The 12,464-nt window shown below is 40.0% G+C and overlaps 1 long non-coding RNA gene across 1 annotated transcript in view; it reads right to left on the bottom strand.

Moving 5' to 3' along the window:
- Window positions 1-12,464, bottom strand: part of LOC113894957 — a 129,343-nt gene that overhangs the window by 65,236 nt on the left and 51,643 nt on the right. The window lies entirely within an intron of this gene.

A 12,464-nucleotide genomic window follows, 5' to 3' on the forward strand; every position in this document is an offset into this window, starting at 1 on the left:
AACCTCCAGTTTTCTCCTCTTTTCTACCATCTTATTTCTCTAGTTTTTTAACTCTACTTCAGGCCTTCCCTTCATTTGCAACGTGTACTTTCTTTGAAAACCATTTCAATTTCCCATTTTTAGTATGTCTGGTTCCCTCCCACAAAAACAGACTCTTCTGGTTTTTAACACACTGGAAGAGAAGGAGAGCTCACACTTCTTCCATAGACATCCAAAGAATATTGTAAATCACACAGTGGTATTTGGGTATCAGGTATGTTATACTGCGTTCTTTATTCTTTGGTCATTGATAGCCTTTTTATGGCAATAATAATAATAATAAAGTATTATTGGGGCTTCCCAGGTGGCGCTAGTGGTAAAGAGCCCACCTGCCAATGCAGGAGTCATAAGAGACATGGGTTTGATCCCTGGGTTGGGAATGATCCCTTGGAGGAGGGCATGGCAGTCCACTCTAGTATTCTTGCCTGGAGAATCCCATGGACAGAGGAGCCTGGCGGGCAACAGTCCATAGGGTCCCAAAGGGTAGGACACAACTGAAGTGATTCAGCACACACAATAATTATTATTAATTTTTACTTAACTTCAAACTTTCCTTTTATGATGGCATTCTGCTTTGTTTCGTCCCACTTTCCATGTTACCAGCTCTCTGAGGACAAGGGCCATGTTTTACTCAGTGTGAAAGCCTTCACAACATGTAACACAAAGAACTTCTAGAGTGCTGTGTTAAAAAGCGGCTCCTCACCAGTCACCTGTTTCACACACGATGGTGTGTACACTCCCCCCCCTCTCTCCTTCTCCACTGTGTCCACACGTCTGCCTACATCTGCGTCTCCCTTCCTTCCCTGCAAATAGGCCCATCAATACCATTTTTATAGCTTCCGTGTATCTGTGCTGATATATATTTTTCTTTTTCTGATTTCCCCTCACTCTGTATAACAGGCTCTAGGTTCATCCATCTCACCAGAATTGACTTCCATTCATTCTTTTTATGGCTGAGTACTAGTCCATTGTAGATACATACCACATGTTCTTTATCCATTTATCTGTAGATGACCTAGAGGGGTAGGAGGCTTAAGAGAGAGGGGATATATGTATAATTATGGCTTATTTGCATTGCTGTATGGCAGAAACCAACACAACATCATAAAGCAATTTTTCTCCAATTAAAAAATAAATCAATAGAAAACACATAGTACTTTTTAAAAACTGTTAAATTAACTGAATTGAATTAAATCCTGAACAAATGGAACTTTTTTGTAAAACTTTAATGTCAAGTTTTAATTTCTAAGACTCCTATTTTATAGATTTTTTTTTTCGGTTAGCTTTATAATTCATTTAATAGTTGCTGCTTACCTGGGAAAACCAAACTTGAACACAAATGTATGCAAAACAGCATATAAAATGTTTCATACAAGTTGATCCTGGTGGTGCATGTTAGAATCAGGAAGATTAGAAAAGGAGAGAGGGCCTAATCCCAGACCTCCTTCCTGAATTAGAATCCCAACTGTCTGGGACACACATCACTATAAAGAATCACGGACAGAGGTGCAGGCAATTACAAAGGCCTTCAGGAAATGAAGACACTTTACAGAGAAATTGTGAAAGTTAAACAGACTTTGTTACAGGAAGAGTAGCACTGTAAAGTGATAAGTGGAACGTGCTGTAAAATGTTAATGATCAGCATCAGCATCATGACTTCCAATAGAAGTTTTTTGGTAGCTACTTGGGGAGAAAGTTTCCGAACTCAGCTTTCAAAGATGCACTGTATATAAGACAGACCATATTAAAATATATATATATTCCATGAGTCTATTTCCTTACTCTCATCTATTTTCAATTGTATACTGATTTTTTTCAACTCAACTTTTAAAAATCACCACTGCTGAACTGATTTATAAATTTTTCATCTTTAAATCTTACTACAATTTTAGATACATCCAATTATTTCTAACTTGGTGAATTATCCTTGTTAATTCTTAACAATTCATGAAAAGGGGACATATTTGTCTATTAGAATATCCAGATTATACACTAATATGTGGTATTTCTGTGATTCAAAGCCCTGCAGTACATTAAATAGTATCACTCACAACTTGATCTGAAAATATGAAAATGTTTATTATATTCAAAAGTTTGGAAATTGGTTGTTTTGTTTCAATATGAAACTTCACCAGATTCTATTTGGACTTGTGCCATAATTCTTAATTAATACTCTGAGGTTCCACAACATGGTTCAAAACCAATGGTAAATCATTACCTTACAGACAGTGATTTCTGAATTAATTTCTAAGCACCAACAGCAATTCTACTATTACAAGCTGTATTTAGATCATAAATTATTCTGTGGGCCCTGATGCCCATGCCAAACAGACATGATATTACTAATGTGCGTGAAGACAGCAATTTGACAACATAATATTCAGAGCACAAAGGGCAAAATTACTACTACTCTTGGTCAGGACCCTCTTGTAGCTGTAAATGACAATGAAAAACTAGCCAATAGTACGTGAAACATATATGTTGAAAATCAGCTTCATCTTCAGCAAACACCTGAGAAGAAACTAGTTAGCAGCTTGACAGATTCAAGACAGAGAGAAGCATCTTTCGTTGGTGCTATTTTAAATTGCTACATGGGAGGATGAGTCAGTGGAACTGGGGTCAGTGGGAAAAAAAATAGGTGCTTCTTAGAAAGGAAGAAGAGGGCAATAGAGAATGCTAAAGAAAATCACCAGAAAATACGTGTTAAAAATAAACCCACAGTAACTTCAATAACGTCATTTAGAAAAAATCACATCTAAGCAATAAAGTATATGCCTAGAAATAAAAATAAAGCACGATTTTTTAAAGTGTTGTTAAACCTCAGGAGTACATTCGAGAGTTAGCTTAATCTACAACTCAAGATACTGCAAGAGTTTTAACAGGCTCATAGGAAACAGGAAAGTATGTTCTGACTATCAGCTTGATGTAAACTAGTCATACTTAAAGAAGATATTGTGACATATTGTGACAGCAACTCTGCATACAGGGGTCAGCAAACATGTTTTATAAAGGGCCGGATTACAAACATTCTCCCTGGAGGAAGGCAGGGCAATCCAGTCCAATATTCTTGCCTGGAGAATCCCCATGGACAGAGGAGCCTGGTGGGCTACAGTCCATGGAGTCACAAAGGGTTGGACATGACTGAAGCAACTTACCATGCACACAGCAAATACTTTAAGATTTGTAGGCCATAAAGTCCATCACAACTGCTTAATTCTGCCACTGGTGGTGAAAAGCAGCCATAGACAGAATGTAAACACCTGGGCATGGCTGCATTCCAATCAAATTCACTTACAAAGACAAGCAAAGCCTAAGACAAAGACAGAGACGAGCCTATGGGAATGGCCAATATCCAGAACACTGACAACACCAAATGCCGGTGAGGATGTGAAACAAGAGCTCTCAGTCATTGCTGGTGGGAATGTAAAGTAATACCATGGTACGGCCACTGTGGAAGCCTGGCAGGTTCTTAAAAAACTCACCATATTCTGACCACACAATCCAGCAATCATGCTCCTTGGTATCTACCCAAAGGAGTTGAAAACTTACGTCTCCATATATACGCGCACTAGACGTTTACAGGATTTATTCATAACGGTCAGAATTTCGAAGCAATAAGATGTTCCTCGGCAGTGAGTGGATAAACAAACTGTGGTCCATCTAGAGAATGGAGTAGTATTCACTGCTAGAAAGAAATGAGCTGTCAAACCACGAAAAGACACAGAACACCTCAAATGCACATGACTGAGTGAAAGAAGCCAACTTCACAACTGAGCAATAACACGTTCTTTCCACAGAGACAGTAAAAAGATCCCTGGATGACGAGGGTTGTGGGGTAGAGGGATAAACAGGCAGAGCACAAAAGATTTTAGGCCATTCTACGAAGCTACAGTGGTGAACGTCTGTCATGATGCATTTGACAAACCTCACAGAATGTGCCACGCCAAGAATGAACCGTAATGAAAACTGTGAATTCCGGTTGATACGATATGTGGATGTAGGCTAACTGACTGTAGCAAATGCGTATCTCTGGCGGGGGACGTTGATGAGGGAAGAGACTGTGCATCTGTGGGGAAGGAGCTATACAGAAAACCCCCAGACCTTGTATTTAATACTGTTATGGACCCAACACTGCTCTGAAAAATAAAGTGCATTACAAAACAAAAAGAGGCAACCCACAGGTTCTGAGAGAATGAAAGGAGTTCCACCTATAAACCGTTCAGGAAAGTCTCTCACACACATGAGATACTTAATGATTTAAGCTATTATTTTTATATTTCTGCCATTCCATAAGCTTTCTCTGAACAAAGGAAACATCTACTCTTTTGACTGCACTCAAGAAAAAGGAAAAAATACAAGAAGAGAAATATGTTAAATGCCCAAAAGATTATCCTGCCACACAGAGTTGCCCCAACATGCCACTGATTGGGATAGGAACTAGAACGTGATCTCCTTAAGATACTCGCTTTGACTCTTAACAGAAGATCAAAAACACGCCATCTCTAAGCAGTTCATCACAACTCTTACGTGTGCCTATGGATTGAGAGAGGGCAATACGGAGAAAATATGGAGAAACTTGATAATAAAGAATAATACCAGCCACAACATCTTTAGGGAACAGACTGAGAAGCAGTACAACTTTTCAGCTCACCACCAGAATAAAGGTGGATACAACAGAGCAAAGGCAAGTGGCTGTGACTTGGAGCATCACCCACTCCAGCTAATAGTCAATGCAGCTGGGCACTGAATCCCAAACAGGCTGTGGCTAATAACTCCGTCATGAAGCAAATGCCTATTCCAGTACAAAAGTAGCACCATCTGAGCCACCAGGGAAGCTTGATATTTCCTATTGGATCAAATAGAAGCAAATCCTAATTTCCTAACATAGGAAACAAGTATATGGGGGTTCATATGAAAATCCTTATTCTCGGCATTTTGAAGAAACTTACCACGTGGACTTTGAAAACAGACACTTGAGTCACTTAACACACACTCAGTGCTGGCAGGTCTGGGCACAAGGCGATATTTATTATGTAACTTAAATTAATACTACCTTAATTTTGTGTGTGTGTGGGGGGGGGTGCCTACCCTTGTGGCTCAGCTGGTAAAGAATCCACCTGCAATGCAGGAGACCTGGGTTTGATCCCTGGTTGGGAAGATCCCCTGGAGATGGGAAAGGCTACCCACTCCAGTATCCTGGCCTGGGGAATTCCATGGACTGTATAGTACATGGGGTCGCAAAGAGTCAGACACAACTGAGCAATTTTCACTTTCACTTTCTTATTTTTTAAAATTCAAGTTACTATTAAGTACATGCTTTGAATTACAACTAAGATACAATAAAATAGTTACTTTGTATCCCAAGATGTTTTTAGGTGTACAATTCATATTCAAAAACTGGCCTACATAAACTTAAAAGCAAGTAACAACTGTGAAAATAACATTCATGATCAGCTTATTACCAAGATATAACAAAATATGTATTATATATATACCCTAAATAACACAAGATTGTTTTAATCATCTTTTAAATACCCAAATTAAAACTTTCTACCTATTCATTCCTTTATTTTATTAAAAAAACATTTTGAGGACACTTACTGGGTAACAATGGTGAAAGTATCCTCTCCCTTGCCAGCATTGCTAATTTTTCAGTATTTGGAGTATTAAATTTTCAACTGTAAGTTGTCTTACATCATACACATGAACAAATTCTGTACCATAAACTCACAGACCCTAAGTTTATCATCAAGTCAGCCTAGAGATGGCTGTACAGAGTAGCACCAAGACTCTTCTCTTCTTATCTGAATACCTACAGCAACTGGTATATTGAATCCCAAATATAATAACTGGTTCTTTACCTGTGCCTCAGATACCTAAAAGGTCTTCAGTCTCTCCTAGGAATCCTTTTCTCCTGTCACGTTGTCCTCCACTACCTCTCTGAGTTTGCTTAAATTCATGTCCATTGAGTAGGTAATGCTATCTAACCATCTCACCCTCTGCCACCCCCTTCTCCTTTTGCCTTCAATATTTCCAAGCATCAGGTTCTTTTCCAATGAATCTGGTCTTCACATCAGGTGGCCCAAGTATTGGAGCTTCGGCATCAGTCCTTCCAATGAATATTCAAGGTTGACTTCCTTTAGGATTGATTGGTTTGATCTCCTTGCTGTCCAAGGTACTCTCAAGAATCTTCTCCAGTACCACAATTACAAAGCATCAACTCTCTGGAACTCAGCTTTCTGTATGGTCCAATTCTCACATCCATACATTTTTACTGGAAAAACAATAGCTTTGACTAGATGGACCTTTGTCAGCAAAGGGACGTCTCTGCTTTTTAATACACTGAGTTTGTCATAGCTTTCCTTCTAAGGAGCAAGCATCTTTGAATTTCCTGCCTGCTGTCACCATCAGCAGTGATTTTGAAGCCCCCAAAATTAAAATCTGTCACTATTTCCAATTTTTCCCCTATTTGCCACAAAGTGATGGGACCAGATGCCTTCGTTTCTTGAATGTTGAATTTCAAGCCAGCTTCTTCAGTCTTCTCTTTCACCCTCCTCACAAGGCTCTTCAGTTCTTCTTTGCTTTCTGCGAGGTGGTATCATCTGCATATCAGAGGCTATTGATATTTCTCCTGGCAATCCTGATTCCAGCTTGTGATTCATCCAGCCTGGCATTTTGCATGATGTACTCTGCATAGAAATTAAATAAGCAGGGTGACAATATACAGCCTTCACGTTCTCCTTTCCCAGTTTTGAACCATTCATTTGTTCCACGTCCAGTTTTAACTGCTTCTTGACCTACATACAGGTTTCTCAGGAGGCACATAAGGTGGTCTGGTATTCCCATTTCTTCAAGAATTTTCCACAGTTTGTTGTGATCCACACAGTCAAAGGCTTTAGTGTAGTCAATTAGACCAAATTAGATATTTTTCTGGAACTTCTTTGCTTTTTCCATGATCCAACCAATGCTGGCAATTTGATATCTGCTTCCTCTGCCTCTTGGAAATCCAACTACCACATCTGGAAGTTTCCAGTTCAGGTACTGTTGAAGTCTAGATTGAAGGATTCTAAACATTACCTTGCAAGCGTGTGAAATGAGTGTAATTATACAACAGTTTGAACATTTTTTCGCACTGCCCTTTTTTGATATTGGAATGAAAATTGACCTTTTCTAGTTCTGTGGCAACTGCTGAGTTTTCCAAATTTACTGGCATATTGAGTGCAGCACTTTAACAGCATCATCTTTTAGAATGTGAAACAGCTCAGCTGGAATTCCATCACCTCCACTAGCTTTGTTTGTAGTGATGCTTCCTAAGGCCCACTTGACTTCACACTCCAGGATGTCTGGCTCTAGCTGAGTGATCACACCATTGTGGTTATCCAGGTCATGAAGACCTTTCTTGTGTAGTTCTCCTGTGTATTCTTGTCATCTCTACTTAATCTCTTCTGCTGCTGTTAGGCTCTTACCATTTCTGTCCTTTATCATGTCCATCCTTACATGGAATGTTCCCTTGATATCTCCAATTTTCTTGAAGAGAGTGCTAGTCTTTCCCATTCTATTTTTTCCCCTATTTCTTTGCATTGTTCATTCAAGAATGAATGTTCTTATCTCTCCTTGCTATTCTCTGGAACTCCACGTTTAGCTAGGTATATCTTTTCCTTTCCTCCTTGTCTTTTTTTTTTTTTTAATTTTATTTTTAAACTTTACAATATTGTATTAGTTTTGCCAAACATCGAAATGAATCCACCACAGGTATACATGTGTTCCCCATCCTGAACCCTCCTCCCTCCTCCCTCTCCATACCCTCCCTCTGGGTCGTCCCAGTGCACCAGCCCCAAGCATCCAGTATCGTGCATCGAACCTGGACTGGCAACTCGTTTCATACATGATATTATACATGTTTCAATGCCATTCTCCCAAATCTCCCCACCCTCTCCCTCTCCCACAGAGTCCATAAGACTGATCTATACATCAGTGTCTCTTTTGCTGTCTTGTACACAGGGTTATTGTTACCATCTTTCTAAATTCCATATATATGCATTAGTATACTGTATTGGTGTTTTTCCTTCTGGCTTACTTCACTCTGTATAATAGGTTCCAGTTTCATCCACCTCATTAGAACTGATTCAAATGTATTCTTTTTAATGGCTGAGTAATACTCCATTGTGTATATGTACCACAGTTTTCTTATCCATTCATCTGCTGATGGGCATCTAGGTTGCTTCCATCCTCCTTGTCTTTTGATTCTTGTCTTTCCTCGGCTATCTGTAAAGCCTCATCAGGCAAACACTATGGCTTCTTGCGTTTCTTTTTCTTGGTGATGGTTTTGATCACTGCCTCCTTACAACCTTTTGAACCTCCGTCCATAGTTCTTCAGGCACTCTGTCTACCAGATTTAATCCCTTGAATCTATTCATCATCTCTACTGTATAATCATAAAGGGTTTGATTTAGGTCATACTGGAATGGCCTAGTGGTTTTCCCCTACTTTCTTCAATTTAAGCCTTAATTCTGCAATAACAAGCTCATGATCTGAGCCACAGTCAGCTCCAGGTCTTGTTTTTTCTGACTATATAGAGTTTCTCCACCTTTGTCTACAAAGAACATAATCAGTCTGATTTCGGTATTGACCATCTGCTGATGTCTATGTGTTGAGTCATCACTTGGGTTATTGGAAGAGGAATTTCCTATATTCGACAAATTCTGCTCCCCTCTAAGCATAATTTCTATCAAGCTGCAAGATACAGGTCAGATGTTAGCATAAGTCACAGCTATGCAAATTTCCACTGCCAGGAAAACAAGGCTTGTATTAATTAGGGGTCTGCTTATACCGACATTTGTCAAGATAAGTGTTGAAGTACAATACTTGCTTATAAATATCCATAATATTGAAAGAATAAAAATGTCTTTGAATTTTCTCAAATATTCAAGTTAATATATAAACTGTTACACAGACCAGCCCAAATTAGAGTCAGTTCTTAACGATCTTGAATGGATATGATCTTTATTCAATTCATCTAAGGAGACTGTCAAAACTGCTGCTGAGACCTGTAGAATCCATAGTATTTATTTGCTAACACTTCTTCCATTAACAGCCATCATTTATCCCACTTAGTTTCAAGTGAGATGCTGATCCCTTTAAGTTCAACTGATCCATTTAAGTTCCTACAATGATATTCAAAATGTTCTAAAATAACACATGCACTAAGAAATTAGACAGAGGTTGTACATAACTTAGAGAGAAAACAGAAATTGCCTTCCTTCTCGCTCATAATCCTGGTGTTCTATGAACATCCTTCTACATTGTGACTCAGGAAGCTCTTTCCTTTTAGTGCCTTCTCTTAATTGTCTGTGACCATCTAGGAGACAAGAAAGCAATGCCTGCTCTTAACTGTCTTGCCCTAGAAGGGATACCCATTACTTCCACACACATTTCATTAGCAAGAATAAGTTATATATCCTACCACAATCCGAGAAGCCTAAGTGGTATAGCCTAGGAATATATTCACTAAGTACAAACACTGTCTCATCATATATAAAATATATTAGAAGATAAAAGAAAAAAGAATGGTTATTTGGAGTGCTGGGAGATAGGTCACCAATTTAAACAGCTTAACTCCAGAGAAGGTGTCACTGAACAGATTAGAGCTGAGCAAAGACTTGAAAGGAAATGTGTGTGTGTGTGTGTGTGTGTGTGTGTGAAAGTCACTCAGATGTAACCGACTCTTTGCAACTTCATGGACTGTAGCCCACAAGGCTCCTCTGTTCATGGGGATTCTCAGGCAGGAAATATGAGTAGATCCATATGCTACTCCTGCTGCTGCTAAGTCACTTCAGTTGTGTCTGACTCTGTGAGACCCTATAGACAGCAGCCCACCAGGCCCTGCTGTCCCTGGGATTCTCCAGGCAAGAACACTGGAGTGAGTTGCCATTTCCTTCTCCAATGCATGAAAGTGAAAAGTGAAAGTGAAGTCGCTCAGTCGGGTCTGACTCTTATCGACCCCATGGACTGCAGCCTACCAGGCTCCTCCCTCCATGGGGTTTTCCAGGCAAGAGTACTGGAGTGGGGTGCCACTGCCTTCTCTGAGATCCATATATGTGTGTGTGTGTATACACACATGGGAGAAGAGCACTTCAGTAAGAGTGGAGAGTCAGTTCAAAGGGCATGATATAGGATGGTGCTTGGACGGCTCAAGAAAAAGAAAGAAGATTTAAAAAAAAAAGAAAGAAAGAAGATTGTCATGGTTTCAGCAGAGTACTGCAGGAGAGATCTGAGAACTAAAAGGAGCCAGTAGTTCTTACAAGCTATTATAGACTGAATGTTTGTGTTTGTTCAAAATGCATATTTTGAAGCTATCTCCAATCAGATGATATTTGGAGTTGGGGCCTTTGGGAGGTAATTAGGTTTAGATGAAGTCATGAAGGTAGAGCACCCATGGCAGAACTTATGGGTGCTAAGTCAATTCAGTCATGTTCAACTCTTCGTGACCCTAAGGACTTCAACCCACCGGGCTCCTCTGTCCATGGGATTCTCCAGGCAAGAGCACTGGAGTGGGTTGCCATGCCCTCCTCCAGGGGATCCTCCCGACTCAGGGGTCGAACTCACATCTCTTATGTCTCCTGCATTGGCAGGTGGGTTCGTTACCACGAGCATCACCTGGGAAGCTCAGTGCCCTTACCAGCAGAGGAGAAGACACCACAGCTGCTTGTCTCTGCCGTGAGAAGATACAGCAAGAAGGTGGCTAGCTGTAAGCTAGGAAGAGGGCCTTCATCAATAATTGAGTCTGCCAGTACATTAATCTTAAGACTTCTCAGCTTGCAGAACTGTGATAAATAAATGTCTGTTGTTTAAACTACTCAGTCTACGGTATTTTGTTATAGTAGCCAAAGAAAGAAAGCTGAGCACCAAAGAATCGATGCTTTTGAACTGTGGTGCTGAAGAAGACTCTTGAGAGTTCCTTGGACTGCAAAGAGGTCAAACCAGTCAATCCTAAAGGAAATCAGTCCTGAATATTTATTGGAAGGACTGATGCTAAAGCTGAAGCTCCAATATTTTGGCCACCTGATGCGAAGAACTGACTCACTGAAAAAGATCCTGATGCTGGGAAAGACTGAAGGCAGGAGGAGAAGGGGACGAAAGAGGATGAGATGGTTGGATGGTATCACTGACTTGACAGACATGAGTTTGAGTAAACTCCAGGAGATGGTGAAAGACAGGGAAGCCTAGCATGCTGCAGTCCACGGGGTCGTAAAGAGTAGGACACAACTGAGCAACTAACTGAACTGAACTGAGCCAAACTAATACATGTTACATTGTAAGGCCTTTTGCTTTACTAAAAAGAACAGAAGATCCCCTTGGTAGATTTTGAGTTGAAGGGTGATAGGATCTGGGTTACATTTTAACAAGACCATTCAGAATTGTATTTGAGAACACACACTGAAGTGGGGCAGACATAGAATAGTAGACACCAGATAGGAAACCATCCCATACAACAGTTCCAGTGAGGGAAGCTGCTAGGTTGGACCCAGTTAGTAGCAAAGAAGATTGTGAGCAGTGGCAATATTCTGGATTTCAGGTAGAGTCAATACATGTGCTGACAGATTGGCTATATTCCATGAATGAATAAAAGAGGCAAAGATGATTGAAAGTTTCAGGGGCTGAGCAATCAGAAAGTGGGAGTTGTCAGTGACTGATATGGGCGAGACAATGAATGAAGCAAATGTGGAGGAGGACAAAAGTAAGAATCCTTTTTTGGACATGCTAATTTTGAAACAGCTACTCGACATCTAAATGGAACTGTCAAGTGGTCCTCTGGATATACAGTTCTGGAATCGGGGAGCAGTCTGGGCCAAAGATATAAATTTGGCAACTGTCAACTCATGGATGAGATTTAAGCCATGAAGCAGATGAGATCACCAACTTAACAAGGAGAAAAAGAGAAGAGGTGCAAGGTCTGAGCCCTGAGCCAAAGCTACATCAAAAAGGTCAAGATAAATAAGACACAGCAAAAAGGAGCTAGAAAAGGCATAGCAGTACTGTAGAAAGTAATCCAGGAGAGTGTGGTATTCTGGGAGCTAAGTGAAGAAAGAGTTTTCAGGGGGAAAAAAAGGAATTATCAACTCTGTAAATGCAGCTAATAGGTCGAGTTAGATGAGAACTGAGAACTGCATTTAGCAACCTGAGAGTCTTTACTGACCTTGGTGAGAGCAATTTTAGTGGGACATAGAGTGTCAAAAGCCTGAGAAAATGAGTGTAAGAGAGAAATGAAGAGAGGAATCAGGGACTGGAGGTGCGATAACTCTTTTAAGGACTCTTTCCACAAAGAGAAACAAAGAAAACAGGTTGGAGAGAAATTCTGTTAACAGACATATTTCTATTTTAAAATGAGCTAATACCAAGCTGTTTCCAATATATATCAGTGGTAA

The sequence above is a fragment of the Bos indicus x Bos taurus genome, chromosome 7 (genome assembly GCF_003369695.1).
Source record: "Bos indicus x Bos taurus breed Angus x Brahman F1 hybrid chromosome 7, Bos_hybrid_MaternalHap_v2.0, whole genome shotgun sequence".
NCBI lineage: Eukaryota > Metazoa > Chordata > Mammalia > Artiodactyla > Bovidae > Bos > Bos indicus x Bos taurus.